The sequence below is a fragment of the Ambystoma mexicanum genome, chromosome 1q (genome assembly GCF_040938575.1).
Source record: "Ambystoma mexicanum isolate Mex_15411 chromosome 1q, UKY_AmexF1_1, whole genome shotgun sequence".
Lineage (NCBI taxonomy): Eukaryota > Metazoa > Chordata > Amphibia > Caudata > Ambystomatidae > Ambystoma > Ambystoma mexicanum.
This window is the reverse complement of record NC_090922.1, coordinates 50683373-50701926: the sequence shown is the minus strand read 5'-3', so window position 1 is coordinate 50701926 and position 18554 is coordinate 50683373.

The window sequence follows — 18554 nt, the reverse complement described above, 5'->3', positions numbered from 1 at the left end:
AACGTAAAGGCTAACGGTGGAATCCAGCAGAGTGGGTTTTAACTAGTATGAACAGTTCAGGATAATAGCAAGTGAAATGGCCTCAGGAACAAGAAAGAGGCCGTGGACGAGTACAGAGGACAACCAATTACCTTAGTGGGCCGTAGAACCAGGAAGTCACTGAGGAAAAATCCAGGCAGTCTGTGAAGGAGTCCGGGTCAGTAAGGGAGCGGGCGTAACCAAAACCAAAGGAGTATCCAAATGCAGTCCAAATTGAATAGCCAAGCGTCAGGAACCAGAAGATCAAAATAGAGCACTGACTGAATGTCAGGAGGGAATACGGAACATAACCGCAAGGAGAGTAACGCTACAATTAGCAGCAGAGAGCTGTACGAGTAGCGGTGCTTTAAAGTACAGGGGGGCGTGGTTTAGGTGCGCGTTCCTTATGCCTGCAAGGTGTCAGCTGACACGAGACGTGCCGGTGTGTAAACAAGCGCCATGGCAACCTGTATCGATTCCAGAGGGGAGCTCGTGAGTGTGCTCTTCTTCGCGTGAATGCCGCGGATGAGCCGGCACTGTCATTCCACGTACAAAACGTAACAGCATCCGCCCCCAAAGACACCAGCAACCCCCTGGCAGAGTGGAACTCCCTCAAAAGATCGGGACAATGCAAGTTGGCCAAAGGTTCCCAAGTGCGATCCTCAGGACCGAAACCCTTCCAATCCACCAAGTACCACACAGTACCCCCAGAAAACCGGCAGTCCAGTATGAGGGAGACCTCATACTCCTCCTCACCATCCACCAGAATGGGAAGAGGCCGTTTCGACAACCGAGTAGGGCGGATGAAGGGCTTAACTAGAGAGACATGAAAAACAGGGTGAATGCGCCAGAAATGGGGCAGAGACAATCGGACCGTAGCAGGATTAATGACAGCAGAGACAACAAAAGGACCCACGAATCGAGGCAGTAGAGAACGCTTCCCTGCTATCCGCAAATTACGGGAGGAAAGCCACACCTTCGAGCCGATTTGGTAGGCTGGTGCTGGAGAACGATGCAGGTCCGCAGATTTCTTGGCACAGTCCTGAGCACGAAGCAAATGTAATCAGACATAACAATGTATTTGGTCCAGATCATGTGCACAATCACGCGCCGCCGGATTGGAACCAGGCAGGGTTGGATCAAGAGGAAGCGTCCTAGGATGACACCCATACAGAGCAAAAAATGGAGAGACCCCAGTGGACGTGTGCATAGAGTTATTATATGCAAATTCTGTTTGTGGCAAGGACGTGAGCCAAGACTGCTGAAACTGTAAACATAAACAACGTAGATATTGCTCAACAGTGGAATTGGTTCTTTCAGTCTGCCCGTCCGTTTGAGGGTGGTATGCTGACGAATACCTATCCTCAATACAAAGGGAAGCAGTAAGAGCTTTCCAGAACAGTGAGGTAAATTGCGTACCCCGATCGGAGACGATGACAGAAGGCAGTCCAAAAAAGCGAAATACATTCATCATGAACAATCTAGCCAACCCGGGGGCAGACGGTAATCCGGAACAAGGCACGAACAAGGCATACTTCGTAAAATAGTCAACAACTACCCATATGGTGTTGAGTCCTTGTATATCCGTCAGGTCGACAATGAAATCCATTGACACCATCTGCCAGGGTTTGTACGGGATTGGTAAAGGTTGTAACAAACCCATAGGTTTAGCTCTCGAAGACTTGTATTGAGCACAGATGGCACAAGTTGTGATGTAGTCTTGTACGTCTCTAGACATGGTGGACCACCAGGCCCAACGCGTAAGGCCTCCAAGGTTTTCTGAGCCCCTGCATGCGCTGCAATCAGAGAGTCATGGGACCACTGAAGAGCCAAGGTCCAGGCCTGTCCCGGTGGGATAAAGACGCGCCCCTGAATAAAGGGCAATCCTTGCACCAGTTCCAAGTTGAGTTCATTGACCTCCGTAGGATGGGTAGAAACCCAATCAGTAATGATGGAACGCAAGGAAGGTTGAACTGAACACCGACAGACAACTTTGTTTGGCAGCAGAAGCAATGGCTCGGACCGTAGGAAATGATTCCCCGTAGGAAGACGGAAGAGAGCATCAGCAGATATCTGAGCGTTAGCAGGACAATAGGTGATAACAAACCGGTATTGTGAAAAGAACAAGTGCCAACGTGCTTGTCTGGCAGGGAGACACTTCATTGACTTGAAGGCCAGAAGACTTCTGTGATCAGAGTAGACCGTAACAGGCTGTCTAGCCCCCAGAAGATGGTGTCTCCATTCCAGGAAGGCATCTCTAATGGCTAGAAGTTCGCGTTCCGTGATAGAATAGTTTCTTTCCTAGAGCGTCAACTTGCGGGAATAATAGGCGATGGGATGCACTTCTCCTGAGGTTGGACATTGTTGTGATAAGACAGCGCCAACCACATAGCCTGAAGCGTCCGCTTCCACAAAGAAAGGGAAATCCGGGTCAGGATGCTTAAGAACCGGAGCTGTAGTAAAGGCAGACTTCAGCTGATCGAACAAGATATAAATTAAAAAGAAGTGCTGCAAGTATGCACCTTTGTGTTGACACCCTTATCAGTGGGTATGGTTGACGACAGATCACCTAATAGGTTCAGTCTTACCCGTATGGAGTTTTGATCATGGAGAGCAATGATTATCTGCAGATGGCCAGGTGGAATATTCCATGATAGCAGTTTTTTCCATAGCTTAGATCTGTTAACCAGATCAAAAGCCTTAAATAGGTCGATCAAAGCAATGTATGTTGGAAGAGAGTACTTTTTCATGCTTTGAGCCTGCAGAGTATTGAGAGTCAACCCATTCAAAGTCATTGATAAACCTTTACGAAAACCGACTTGGAATTTAGTTAGTATATGTTTACTAAGAGCCCATTTTTCTAAGGCTTGGAAGACTAACCGTGTAAAGATCTTGCTATCGCAGTCTATTAGAGCAATCAGCCGATAATTTGCTGGATGTAGTGTATCGCCTTTTTTACAGATTGGAACTATTATGGCTCTTTTCCAAGACTTCAGTATTGCTTTGGTCGCACGATTTTTTTTTAACATGGTGTTAAGGATCGCAGCCCAAGTATAATGATCAGATCTAAAGATCTAGTTGGTTAAGCCATTGGGGCCTGCTGCTCGTGATATGGAAGCAAGTAAAATCAGACTAGAAACCTTACCTTCGTCTACATGGAAAGTCCACATCACAGTTTTATCTATTTTAGAGTGAGATGTGCCGGATATAACCAATTATTCTTTGAAATAGGCTTCACATATAGACGAGGTTAGAACGCACGTCTGTGAACAGTTTGAGAGGCATGTTGATTGTTTATTAGGGCCCAAAAATGTTTTGTTTGCATGGTAACATTTTATCTAACATATTTTTCCCGTCTTTGATATGTCATAATTGACAATGCCCATGCAACCAATATTTATATGAGTTTTGCAATTTATTTTTCTCAAAGGTGTAGATATGTGGCTCAAGTCACATGGCTTTTTGTCACGACCCTCGTCCAAAACCCCCTCTGGCAAACCCATTGACCAGGTGGAGTCAGGACTCGGGCCTCTAGAGCCTGGCATCCTCTTCAAAAGCCCTCATGGGGCCAGTCCTGGCGCCTATGGCGCCAGGCTCATACACCATGAACAACAATGTGCTTGGGAACTACTTTATTGTATTGTCAGCCAACATGGAGGCATCCACATAGCTTGGTTCCTAAGAACCAAGCTATGGGGTCTAGTGTTTTGGGTGTGGCAGGCCTGGAACTACTTTCCCTGGTACTACTTTACCTGGGCTATATAAACCACACCCTAACGGCAGAACATGCTTCGTGTTACTTTGCAGCTTGCAACGTGACGCTCACCGTGTCCAGCTATTGATATGATATGATATGATATGGCATTTATAACGCGCCTATACACAAGTGTTTCATGGCGCGACGAGGCAAGGGAGGGGGAACAAGGGAAGACAGACAACGATCTTACTAGGCCAAGTGTCATTCAGATCGTGCAAGTGCGTGGGAGGGGGGAAAGGGAAAAGTGCAAGGGGGAGGGGAGAGGGGAAGTGCAGTACATAGGATAGTAGAATAACAAGATAGTAACGGCCAGAAGGCGCCACATGCAGGGTAAGTGCAGATAAGTGCTGGTAGGGGAGTGTAGGGCTACAGAAACAGTCCCCAGGTACAAGGGTTGCCAGGGAGGCAGTGCGGGTGTGCAGCTGGCGGGGCTTGGGCCCGAGAACAGAAGGGTGGCCAGGTAACCGGTGCAGTGTCAGCCAGGAATTCAGCAGGGGAAAGGGGGAGAGAAAGCAGAAGCAAAAAGGAAGGTTTTGAGGTGCTTCCGGAACCGGAGATGGTCCTCTTCAGGTTTAAGGGAGGCAGGAAGGCTGTTCCAGAGGGAGGCCCCTGCCGACGACAGAGATCTACCGCCCAGTCGTTGCTTGGAGAAGCGACTGACCCTGAGGGAGTTGGAGGTGGATGAGCGAAGAGCTCGAGAAGGAAGATATTTAGGAAGACAGAGTTGAAGATATTTAAGCCCCAGGCGCCAGAAGGCCTTGTGGACAATGCAGAGGGTTTTGAACTTAATCCTTCGCAGCCACTGGGAGCCAGTGCAGTGATTTCAGTCCTGGAGAGATACGATCCCTGGGCTTGAGGCCAAGGACAAGTCTCGCAGTCCTGTTTTGGATAAGTTGCAGAGGGCGGAGAGTAGAGGCAGGCAGTTTTAGATAGAGGCTGTTACAGTAGTCCAGCTTAGAGAGAACCAGGGCTCTGGAGACAGTGAGCTTCTGGGGGAAGGAGAGGAAAGGGAGAATACCTCTGAGGAGGTGCAGCTGGTACTGTGACTTCTTAGAGACGTCAGAGATGTGAGGAGAGAAGGAGAGTGTGGAGTCGAAGATGACCCTGACGTTTTTAGCCTTGCAGGTGGGGGCAGGAAGAGGGCCAAAAGAGGCCGGCCAGAGAGCAACAGGGAAAGAGGGAGTAGGTGTGCCGATGAGTAGAATCTCAGTCTTACTGGCATTAAGGCAGAGGTCATTTGCGGCACACCACTCCTGTATAGCAGACAGACATTCAGAGATGAGAGAGGGAGAGGAGGAGGCCAAGGGTAGCCTGAAAATGAGCTGGGTATCATCCGCATAACACTGAAAATTGGGGCAGAGAGCGGCAATGCGGTGGGCCAAGAGTGCCAGGTATTGGTTGAACAGCCAGGGGGAGAGGTTAGATCCCTGGGGGACACCACAGGTAGAGAAAAAGATCTCAGAGAGGAAGGACCTAAATTGGACCTGGGAGGGTCGGTCAGAGAGGAAAGAAGTCAGCCACGCCAGAGCCTGACCAGTGATACGCAGATTATCACGGAGACGGTTGAGCAGGATGGCATAGTTAACAGTGTCAAAGGCAGAAGAGAGATCAAGCAGGATGAGGACGCAGGGGGTGTTAGAGTCGAGGTTGGAGAGCAGGTCTTCACGGATGTTCAGGAGAGCAGTTTCCGTGCTTCTCGGAGAAGCAGAACCTGCAAGGAGACAAAAGGAACATCATTAGCAGCAGCATCTTACCTGCAGTCTTCATCTTTAAAAACTCACAGCTACTGAGAACAGCTTCCTCGATTCTGCACGCCTCCCGGACAGAACAACCTGAAAGAGGAAGATAGAGGCAACATTATAGAAAGCTGTAGAGACATTTACAAATTACGAACTGCTCAAAAGGCTTACCTGGCTGGTCGCCTCTCGGCTGGCACCACTCCGGATATTCCACTTGCGCTGAAGAACACTGCGACCTACAAGAAAGGAAAACACAGGTTAGCAAAGGCAAGACTTTGCAGCGCTGTGCATAGTGCTTACTCACCGCATCATAGCGCTCTTAATGCGCCATCATTCACCAGCGGGGCTCAACCAAGCCAGTTTGTTGCGCTGAAGCTCTGCATACCTAAGGGAGAAAAAAGAGACATTTTAAACAAAGAAAGGCATGCAGGATAGCATCAAAACTAAAGAGCAGCAATAAGACCTACCTGAACAATATCAAACGGGCCGGCGTCAGTGAAGTAACTGGACCGCACTCGCCCATGAAAGACAACACGCCCCTGCAAAGAAGGCAGGACGGAGAGCACGCCTAATTCTACCACAAGGTGAGGAGAGGGCGCCAGAGGGACTGAAAGCATACGGGGCTGGAGGGAGGGTACTTACCCCAGTCGGTCAGTCTTGAACACAGTTCTCCTGTATTTTCAGGCAGAACCTTCCCCGCAGACCACATCAGGGCAAACCTGAGAAGCATACCAATGAGTAACCCAGCTGGGTGGCGTCCCTGCTGATACCAGGTGAGCGTAACACTTTTAGTTTACAACGTTATTTATTTAGAGTTTTTTTGTGGGAATGGGTTACTTCATCAAAGGTATGCAAATGCGACTTTCTTGGCACATCTTTTTTACATTGTGGTGGATTTAAATCCCAGATAAATTCTATGAAACTGCCAGGAGTACTTAGCCTTTCAAATTCATGATCAGAGCCATAGTTAACTAGATGAGGAAGTTTCATATTTAACAAACGACCCCTCTTCGGAAAGCACATGATGCGATTTCCTTTTGAGTTGATCTGTACTCTATGATCAAACATATTTTCAGGTTCATATTTCTCTAAGGAGAAGACCACCTGAAGTGAGTTATGATCACTGTGATTCAAAGGAGCGGTTATGAAACTCCTACATTGATGGAACAAGTCGGATGATGTTATTATATAATCTATTACAGAACAGCTTTTACCATTTGACCAAGTCAGAGTGGGGGGCGATCAGTGTCAACATTACTGTTCAGAATATTAAGATTCCAGGCTGAGAACAACTGTTCCCACAATTCACCATTAATGTTGCTAGACATTGATTTTGATGTGATCCTAGTTTCCGATGAGCATGGTGCATTAAAGTCTCCGCCAATTAATATGAGATCACCAGGAAATTGTACATTGCAATTAGTAAGAATGAGGGAAAGATCTTCTATTAACACTGGTAAATCACGACTGTCAGGATTCCAATAGACATTAGCTGTAAGCCTTTTGTCGCAGCACCCTATCTAATATTGCATCTTGTTACTATAATTTCCTGTTTGTCATTGCTTATTCATTGTGAATTGTGAAATATCGTATTACGCACTGCTGTAAAAAGACCGCCAGATGGGTGCCCCTGTTTTACACAAGTTGCATTTTGCAAAATCACAGTAAAACCATCCAAATAGAAAGAGGAAATAAGCCAGGTTTCCTGCAAGAGTACTGGATCAAACTTTCTAAAGATAATATCACTATTCACTTTGTGTTGAAATGATAACAGACCACATGAGTTCCAACTCACTAACTTAATGGTGTCATCAGTCTAAAGGTGATCATCTGTGACATTCAAACGCAGAAGCACCTGGGATATCATGTCTGGGAGCAGATTCAGTAATTTAGAATTGTCCTTGTTTACATGGACTTCACTGATTCCTTCCGTTCTAATTGCCTTCAGTTCTTTTCCCTGTTCAAAAGATGTAGCCATTGTTTTTGAGGTGGTTGCCTGACTGGACATCGAATCATGTGAAATCAATTGAGTCAACTGAGGCATTGAAGTAAACATCTCTACCACTATGTTCTTGAAATCTGTGGCACATGAAAGGAGTGCTTGGGCGCCTTCAGATGATTTCAAAATGAGTTCAGCAGTGTGTGTAATTTTGTCATATGGGAAAGAAAGCTGGTCTACACTATTAGATGAAAAGCGGTAAAGGTCAAGTATTTTATTTGTATAGTACAGAATTATGCTTCTGTTCAATGCTTGCTGACCCTTTCAGCCTCAACAGAATATGGCAAATCAGAATTTGGGTGCTGGAGTACAGGAGCTGAAGAAAAGGCGGCTTTTTGTGCGTCAAAAGCAATTTGAGCTTCCGGTGAACAGACAAAAAGGACCTTGATGCTAGTGAGAGCTGTAAGTGGTGCGGCAATGGTGTATGAACCGCCTGTAAAGGTTTGCGAAGCCCAAGAAGGAGTGTAAGGACTTCACAGAGTTTGGTACAGGCCAATCTAAGACCGCTTTAACCTTGGACCTAATCATTCATATACCAAAGTTAGTCAAATCGTACCCTAAAAATTCCACTTCGGAAGAATGAAACAGATATTTCTCTGCCTTGACACATAAGTGGTTCTCACGGAGGCGTTCCAATACATTGCGTACATGTTGTACGTGTTCCGATACGGAAGGGGAGTAAATAAGGATGTCGTTGAGATACACGCCTGAAACTTAGCGGGTGCCTTGCAGAGCCCGAAGGGCATTACTAAATATTGATATACACCAAACCTGGTCTTGAAAGCTGTTTACCACTCATCGTTCTTCCTAATGTGCACTAGATTATATGCACCTCTAAAGTCTAGTTTTGTAAAGATTTGTGAAGAACGCAGCCTGTCAAGGTGGAAGGATATGAGAGGAAGTGGATACTGATTCCGTATCGTGACTGCGTTCAAAGCCCTATAGTCAATGCAGGGCTTTAAATCCCCTTCTTTTTTGTGAACAAAAAAGAGAGAGGAAGCCGCAGGCGATTTTGAAGGTCGGATAAACCCCATCTTCAATGCCTTGTCGATGTATTCTTTGAGGACCTGGCCCTCTTTCAGTGTCAGAGAATACACCCGTATAATAAAGATAAGGTAAGCCTGGTACTATGTCTATGGTCCACCAGGCAGATATACAGTAAGAGAAAGTGGGGTTGGACCAACTAGACCATAGATGACACAATACTGTTTACCAACTCTTAGTAAAACATCATATTTCTTTTACAGTTACGGAAAATAGTTTCACAAAATTTGATAAACTAGGCTCGATATACAAAAATCCCTCTGTGTTCTCTTCAATCATAACTCATACATACACTTCTCATGCTCACATATATTCTGACAATAAGGTAAAATAATGTTACCATTTCAATTCTAATCAAGTAAATGTCACTTTAACACTCTAATAATAAACAATGTGACCCTCTGTGCATCTCCAGAGGTTGGAAAAATATAATTGACACATGTTACGGTTGGGTTTCCAAACAAGGGTAGGGTCTCCTTGCCTAGTTATTATAATCAACCTTCCTCAGGACGGAGTGCAAACGTCAAATGCACGTTGCCTCTTCATAAACAAAAAAGGGGGGTGGTTAGGTAGAGCCTCAATTCTCCTCTGGGCTACCAGGGGCCGGTGGCTCGGCAATGTGGAAAGAATCCTAGTGTGTGTTCTGCCAATAGTGTGGAATCTACATCAAGTTAGTTCAGTACTCCGATCGGGGGCTCTAGTTGTGGGACCAATTAATCCGGCACAGCATTATTCGTGTTCGGGGCACCAGGTGAGTGGATAACGGTGGACCCTGGTGTCCAAAACGAGTGTGCCCTTGAGGCGTCTCTACATGGGCCCAGGGGTGGCGGCTCCTCCAGAGATAGGTCTCTGTAATGCTATGCTACGTGAGCTCAAAGGATGAAACTTAGGTAGTGTGGCTGTAGTCCGCATCAGTGAAGCGCGTGAGGGGCTGTAGAAGGTCCTCCTATACACTCATATACAAAATACACCCAGCCTGAGGGTATCTTTGCCCCAGGTACTTAATCGATAGGGCAATCGTAGACCCGATGAGGCGGTAAGGTTTCTGCCCTGCCTTTATCAAAAACATCGTGAAAATCAGCATATTCGTGAGGCATACAGGTGGGTGCTGCAGGAACAACTAATCCAATCGAAGCCGAAGTAGCCACCATCACGTGGCAGGGTATACTCACGGTGATACCCTGAACAAGCATACACCTGGTTTTACAGGTGGTTGATGGAAACTGGATGGTATGCAAGGCCCAATCTATAACTGGATTGTGTTATTGCAGCCATGGAAGACCCAGGATGACTTTGTACTCGGGAGCATTAATGATATCAAAGATCAAGTCCTCGGAATGTCCCCCTGGGTACACATGGAAATAACAACTGTCTGTTGGGTAACATGACCTGAAACTAGGGCGGACCCGTCTACCGTGTTGATGGCCTCGGGGTGTTCTTTGGTCTTAGTCGGAATGCCAACCGACAAAGCATATTGTTGATCCATGTAATTGCCGGTGGCCACAGAATCAATGATGGCTGAGGCAGAGAAGGGCACGCCTGCGGCAACGGTAAAGGTAACGGGCAAATGGAACAAAGTCGTATGCCCTGAAGCATGTAAATCCAACCAGGACTCTCCCGCAGTAGGGACTCGAGCTACTGCCGGGATCAGGCGTTTCCCACCTTTTTCTTGGGTTTCTTTGGGCATTCTGGTAGAAGATGTTCTGATGACCCGCAGTACATGCAAAGATTATGAGACCGCCTGTATTCCCTTTGTGCCAGTGTCAGAGGACCCCGTATGGCCCCTACTTGCATGGGCTCTGGAGCGGAACCGGGTGATAGCGAGGACTCCCAGAAGCAGAGATGGGGACTGCTCTTTTCTCTCCTTTCCTCTCAGCCCTTCAGGCATCAATTTGCAGAAGCAAATCGAGGAGTTCTGTGAATTCTTTAGGCACCACAGGAACAGTGGACAGGGTGTCCTTAAGCTCCTCTGATAAGCCCTGGTAAACTACTCTGGCTTTTTTCTATATGGGCCAGTCAGTTTCTGCAGCTAACTGGTTGAAATTTGCCAGGTAAGCCAATAGCGAGGAGTTTCCTTGTCTTAGCTTAAGCAACTCTAAATCTGTGGCTTGAGTAGTATATTGAGTGTCGAAGACTCGGTTCATAGTATGGATGAGGGTGTCACAATCGTACAGCACATGGCTGTTTGATTCGAGCAGAGGGTTTGCCCAAGCGGCGGCGGTGCCTCCCAAGTATGACAAGATAGATGCTGCTTTAGTGGTTTAAGTGGGGAAGGATGCAGGCCGACCCAAGAAGTATAGTCTACACTGGTTCATGAAAGTCCTGTATGTCTTTGGATCACCCAAAAAGCGCTCAGGGGGTGCCAATGGGAATTGGTTGGTCATCAGCATGGGGATGGTGCTTGACTGGGTAAGGGAAACCCCGAACCTGAAGTGGATCCCCCTGAGGTTCCAGCCCCTTGAGACATGGGTAGAGCCATTGCACCCTGCAGGGTGTCCAGACGATGGTGCTGTGCCTCATGAGCCGATGAAAATTCAGCATGCATGTTGCCAATTATTTGCAGGATAGATGCCAAAGTCTCCTCATGTTTCTTTAAGGCTTCTGTTTCTGTTACTCACCACACAGGCTGGGGCGTTGGTATGGAAACCCAGAATGTTTGGAGAAGGTAGCCAGAAGCACTTCCGTTGATTTCTTAAGCCTAGGTGCGCCCTGGACCAAAGCCTCCTCAACTTGAGGGAACTCTTTATTATGATGTGCACCTCTGCTGGGTAGCGAACAGACAGAGGAGCCGATCAAATTAAAGAGCAGGGAACCACACACCGACAAACCACAATGCTGCAAAGGAAAAACACAACAGTTAAGTACTGGAAGACTGTAATATGCAGTAGAAGCTCCAATTAACTGTGTTTATACCTTTTAGTTAACTTGCTACCATTTATATGATGAGAGGCCCTATAAGAAGCAGAAAAGATACCACTTAAGCCAGAGGAAATTTGGGACACTCAGAACTAATATAGGAAGAAGGAATTCAAAGTCTTACCCCAACAGAATCTTAATATCCCCAAGGTCAATGGAAGTCTGGGAAACAGCGACAGGAAAAAATAACAAACAGGAAGTTAGTTGGGGAAAGTAATCCCGAGCGGCACGAGGGTCGCACTAGGGCCGGGGTGGTGCACACAGCAGAGCGTTCTCAGTGTACTTATTATTTCCAGGTTACAAATCACTTGTGGTCTGATGAGAGAAAGAATATGGTAGGAGGCAGTTCTTTTTATGGCAGCAGTACTAGGCAGTTGTGGATGGAATGTAGGGTACACTGGTATCTTCATGTTGATTCCCCCGTGTTGTTAGAGCAATGAAAATAGGCAAACAGTGCTTACCAATAGCGGGATGTTGCTTGGAGCGTTGGCAGGAGGAGCGGCACAATACAGAAGCCGAGTGGCTAGTAGGCGGGTGATAGCCAGGCCGCTAAGGTAAGAAGCACCGGAGGAAGGGTGCGATGAATGGAGTCAACGCGGGATCCAGGAAGGTGTGTCGATGATCAGCTGATTAGACATGTGACCTCCTACATGTTGCAGAATGGCCCATCGGAGAGCGTTGCCATGGCAGATACCAATGCCACCAGAGAGGCAGATACCTCCTAATAGTTCTCCCAAGTAGTCTGTTTCCAGCAAGACGCAAGTGCACCACATGCGGCCACGGCCAGGTGTAACACAGATCTAGAATTTGGAACAATCTGCACGTCAATTGTAGAAAAAGAGGTTGATGAGTGGGTCTCAGGTATGGCTGTTGATTCGGTCTGATTGAAGATTTAACTCAGGTCTGATTGATGATTTAACTCATTGCTTATAATAGGTTTAGGGTTTATGGCTAACAATTTTGGTTCAGTCTTCTTGCAGAATATTGGCACCAATTTTAAAACGTTTACAGGAGTGTTTTTGGCCTTAGTTAAATCATCTGTTTGAGACCCGATATGTATTTTTGTTGGCACTACAGCAACGGGTGATTCAATACAAGTTGATGGTTTATCAGTCGCAATTCTTGAAGATTGTATGTTATCTTTCGTTGATACTCCAGGTATCAGATCATTTGCGTGTTTTTGCTTCTTTTCATTCAATTTTATGACATTATCTAAAGCTCTGAAGATGTTCTTTTAACCCGATTTCTTTTGCTTTCTACTTTTTTGCGAGTTCTTTGTTGGTTGTTCTGAAAGATTAACTTTCTCTGAAATTATTTTCTTGATTTCTATTTACCTTATTTTGTGGGCACTTTATTTTGAGGATTTTGTGTGTCTACCTCATCGTTTACAGAGATTGGAGTGTCGATCTTGTCTGAATCATTGTCTGGACAATTCAAAGTAGGTAGTTTATTTTGAAGCTGCTTGGAAGAATTCGGGTCAGAACTGTCACGCGGAGATGGGCAGTTTAACTCTTGGTCATCAGCAATATGCGCCAACCTCAAATATTCTTCTAGGGTCGATGCAGATAGTGGAGTATCATCTTGCTCATATGACTCTCCACATTGAGCTTGCAGATGTTCACTATTTCTGGCCACTTGTACATTTAGAGTTGAGATCATCGTTTTAATTTCAAACTTCACAGTCTCATTATGGTTTTTCAACAGTGAAATCATTTGCAAGGCCTGAAAAGGTTTCTGTCTTTTTTTTTGTCATTCTGAGACATTTGTGTCACAATTTCTTTTAATTTGGTGTGTATTGCACTATGCAGGCCAACAAGAGTAGACTCACAGCTGCTGACCTCCTTCGTCAGCTCCATGAAAATTCCTGAGTAAGTGTGAACCTCATCCTTCAGAGATTCAAAGACATTTACCAATGAGTTTAGGACGAAACTGAAGCTGAAAGAGTCGGGTCTTGCCCTCTCTCAATGTGTGCATTTATGGTTTTCTCAATGGCTTTATCACTGATATAAATGTTGTCACATGCACTTTTCTGGCGGGATCTTGGGGCTTCAATAAATTGAGAACTGATGGGTGAAGTTAATACACAATGGGATACTGCACCACTTTCGTGGCTTTGTGATCTGTCTTCTTCCATAAGGTCGAGTGTTTTAAGTAGATTGTCATGTATCTCATTTGGCATGATATCACAAGCTTGGGACTTATTTGATTCCAAATTGCTCTTTAAATTCAGTTGAATGGGATTAGCTGCCCAAGAAAAGTTCTCTGAAGAATCTAGACTTCGAGATCTAGGTTTTCTTTTCGGGTTAGATTATGTATGTGACGTTTCATGGTGGAAGTTGAAACAGTGTATTCCAAATTGGAGTGTAACATATTTTTCACTAATTAAGAAGAAGTCACTGGCACACATGACTGATCTGTGATTGGTAGCAATAAACGAGGAAAAGGGCAACATTGTGCTGAATTTTTAACATTCATATGTGAATTAATATGAGAGTTAGATACAGGACTTTGTGCACCTAGAACATTGGGTGGCGTTATGTCACAGCTACATATTATTGAAGAGTAGTGGTCTGTTTCTGGAGCTTTTAATTTGCCTTTGAAGTTCGAGCTAAGTAATATTATACATTATTTTTTGTTTATTTGTTTTTGTTTTTTGTTCCTGCAGTTGGTGACGCGCCGTGATTTTCACACAGATGTATCACCTATGCAGGTAAGCAGGAATCCAGATAGCACAGTATGAAACAGCAGCGCCTTTAAAGTTGGAGCACAAAGGTGCAATAAATTCAGTCATCTGAATATTCCGGCACCAGTCTGTTGATAGTGGTCATAAGTCGAAAGTAAAATAGACCGTAACGTCCACTGGCTCAAAGGCAGAATCGCCAACAGTCACCTGTGACAATTGTTGTAGATGAAAGAACGCTGTGAATTCACTCGCAAACGTAATGGGACTCAAAGGCTTAATATTCCTGCAGTCATCCCACGCAGGAGCTCAATACTCAATAGCGTTTGACGAGGTTTTCAAGCTTTTTATCACAATAGTGCGTGGGAGCTCAAAGGCAGAGGCTGCCGGCAGTCACCCCCAGCAATTATGCAATTTTACATTTCGTGTGCATGAAGGATAAAATGTTATGCAGGGTTGGGCTTGAGAGTCTGCCCGCAGTCACTGTACTTCACGAGTCAATTAAAGGAATAGTGCGCTCAAAAATGTTATTGTTTTAATTGATGGGCAACAATCAAAAACATATATTAAACATCTTTTAAAAGGAAGTTTCTATGTAAAATTTCGAATTTTTAGCAAATGAAGCTCAAAGTGTTTACTTGGGGGCATCCATTTGGTGATTTGTAGGAGCCTCCTCTGTGTATGTCAAAGGAATGGTTTGCCCAAACATTTTTATTGCAATAAAAATATCAATTGTCACTTTTTTTTTTAAGTCCCTATGTAAAACTTTGAGAAAATGAAGCTCAAAGGGAAGCACATGGGGGCATCCATTTTGCTTGCTTTGGCTTTTGCGGCACTAATGAAGGAAAAGCCAGCCAGCTGTAGTAAACAAAAGCTACCGCTGGGTGGCTTTTCCTTCATTGGTGCCGGGACTCGGAGGACGTAGACCGGAGACTACAGGCAGAAAAGCTGCAGCTGCATCTTGGTAAGTGCTAACACTAGCTGTGTTTTTTTTCTAAGTTTTCTGGGTTGGAGGAGCCCTGAAAACTTAGAAATAAAACTGCAGCTTTAAAAACGTTGTATGTATGTTTGCGGAAAGAAAAACTGCAGTGTTTTTGAAACACAACTGTGTTGTGTTTCAGCTGCCGTGGCTATCACTTTGGGTCTCTGGTGCTCCCAGAGACCCAAAGTGAAAGCCAAGGCAGCAGAAACACAACGCGGTTGTGTTTCCATGCCGCAGTGTTTCTGCCTAAAGCTGTTTTCCCATTTGGGGCTCTCGGGCTCCCCACGGGGAGCCCATAAGCCCCAAATGGGAAAGCAGCTTTAGGCAGAAACACTGCAGCGTTTAGCATTTCAGAAAACAACCGCGTTGTGTTTCTGCCTAAAGCTGCTTTCCCATGCCCGAAAGCCCCAAATGGGAAAGCAGCTTTAGGCAGAAACACAACGCGGTTGTGTTTGAAAACGCTGCGGTTTTTCTTTCCAAGTTTCTCAGGCTCCTCCGAGCCGGAGGAGCCTCAGAAACTTGGAAAGAAAAACCGCAGCGTTTTCAAACACAATAACGTTGTATTTATGTGTGCGGTAGCTTCAAAAGCTACTGCAAACATAAATACAACGTTTTTAAAGCTGCAGTTTTATTTCTAAGTTTTCCGCCCAGAAAACTTAGAAAGAAAAATGCAGCTAGTGCTTATTTTTTTAAAAATAAATAGCACTTACCGAGATGCAGCTGCAGCTTTTCTGCCTGTAGTTTTCGGTCTGCGTCCTCCGAGTCCCGGTACCAATGAAAGAAAAGCCACCCAGTGGTAGCTTTTGTTACTACAGCTGGCTGGCTTTTCCTTCATTAGTGCCGCAAAAGCAAGCACAAGCGGGCATTCATTTCACAAAATGGATACCTCCATGTGCTTCCTTTTTAAAAATGTTTGCTTCATTTTCTCAAAATTTTACATAGGGACTTAAAAAAAAAAGTGCCAATCGATTTTTTTTATTATTGCCCATCTTTTTTTGCAATAAAAAGTTTTGGGCGAACCATTCCTTTAAGCTCTGCTCTGGCAGCACTAATCAAGCAGCAAAAGCCACCTACTGGGAGCTTTTGCTTCCTGCAGCCAGAGCAGAGCTTAACATGGAGAGGAGGCTGCCTTCACTTTCATTTTACGTGATCTGTGCTCCACCAAGCCGTGGTTTGCTCATTTAAATTACGCCAACATCTAAATAATGACTAAACTCATAGTGGGTGCAAATTTACATGATATCACATTAGACAACAGTGGGTGGTGAATACATTATGGCCTTTGTGATTCTATATCAGCATGAGCCAAGGATTCTATTGAATGGTTCTTAATCTTACAAAAGCGCTCTGCATTTAACTTAGACCAACATTCTGTGTGTTTTACACTGCACTTCTCTACACAGAAATGCATTGGGTTTTAAGAAAATTGCATCTCTATATAGTCAATGAAACAGGGAAATAAAGGGCACCATATTTCACTGCACCTGGGTCTTCATCACCTTAACACTTTCCTTTACTTCGTCACCTTAACATTTTCCTTTACTTTCTAGCCCCATTTTATTCCCAGGATTTTACCATCGACAATCTATTTAAGAATAAGGGAGAATTTGGAGTTACATTGGGGTTTTATTTACTCTTTTAAAGATGGCTTTGCATTTGGGGAAAATCAGTTTGGATCATCTCTCTCGAACTGAAGCACTCGGCAAGGTCCTTGCTCTTCTGGCTGCTTGGAACTGTGGCCTGCTCATCCCTCTATTGTGCCTTCCAATCAGTTTCCAGGTCTCGTTTCTCCCCAGCCATACCTCAACAGTTGTATCCAGAAAATCTTCAATGTTCATCTCCCTATATTAAATAATTCTCCTCCCTCTGTGCATGCTATTATATCTTCTTCAGCTCCTGCCCAGGCCTGTGACTATGTGTGGCTTCCCGAGCCCCATGATCTAGAAGAGAGGGGCGAAAGGTACTCCTAACTTAGGAGAGGCAGTTCTATTATTTATATAACTTAGGAATTAAATGTATGAGCTTAAGAAAATAGGGATCACCATGTTCCATAGATCAATGCACACAATCACATTCACTGCCTGTCTCTGTGTGATGTATTTTTTCACAGTTACTTGTTTCTCCTAATTATACCCAAATATTTCCATGGCACCCTTTCAGATAGGGTGAAAAGACACAGTTTCTATGTACACTGCAACTGGTCCCACATTGAAAGGACCTCGCTTTCTGTCAAAGGTGTTGCACCGCCAAAGTTTTGTAACTGATTTGGTGTGGTGATCCGTTGTGACGTATCCCAATATGTTACCTTAGCAATGCAAGAAGTCGGCTTGACAAAACGGCAGGAATCGGGTACCTAGATCTGCCAACCCAACTCCCCACACCACGTAAGACCTCCCCTGTATTTTCGTGGTGCGAGGACAGTGCGAACACTGACTGGGGAGGCACTGACAGAAGTGCTGATCCGATGGCAGGATGGCAAGAGACTTCCAGGCGAGTAACCAGCAGCCAAGGAGGATGATATGGGGCTTACACATGATGTTCAGTAGCCAAGGAAGGGTACTTCGTGGCCCAACGGGGAAAAAAGGATGGAGGGCTGTAAAAAGCAGGTAGGCAAATATACAGGCAGGGGACACAGGCTGGCAGCAGGAAAGGCAAAGAGGCAGCAAGGGCAAGAGGCAAGACAGGGTAAGGACAGCTGACAAGAGAGGAAAAACCAGAAGTCAAGACAAAGAAACAGCAGGAACCTAGTTACCTGCTGGAGCGCAATGAAATGTGCCTTGCAGCTGTACCTGCAGGCTTAAATAAGCCAGTGGCACGAACGCAAGGCTTCCCTGAGACTGCTTGGCAGATTTCACCAACCAGAGCCATTGCTGCCATACCGCGCATGCACGAAACGCGGGAGCCAAGCCCCGACCCATATGCTATACAGCGGCAATGGCGCCACCCATGGTGGTGCGCCCCCTGACACCAGGCTGAGGCCTCTGCCACCCAAAGGACCAATGCCAGTGCGGGTACAAGCGCGAAGATACCGGTCGCTGACAGGTAACTGGGAGTGTGCGACATCGCCTGGGCAAGGGCACACAGTAGCGTGTGTAAGGCATGTGTGTGTGACACTTTCAAAAGATATGATATTTCAAATAATTCAAATTTGATTAATATTGCAATACATTTGCTTTCTATTCCGATCCAGGAGGGAAGAAATGCTGACTTTGGCTTGCAGATATCACTGTTGATGTATCCCTTGCACCTTCTCCTTTTAAATATGAAAACATATCAATGCAAGGTTTCTTTTGATTTTGTATGGAGATCAGATAACAGTCTCGTGAATTTATCTAATGCATTTTATGGGGAGGGCTATGAATTCATATATGTGACAGGTCTTTTTGAAGCTATTGGGCCTCACCAGTTGTTATTGTTTT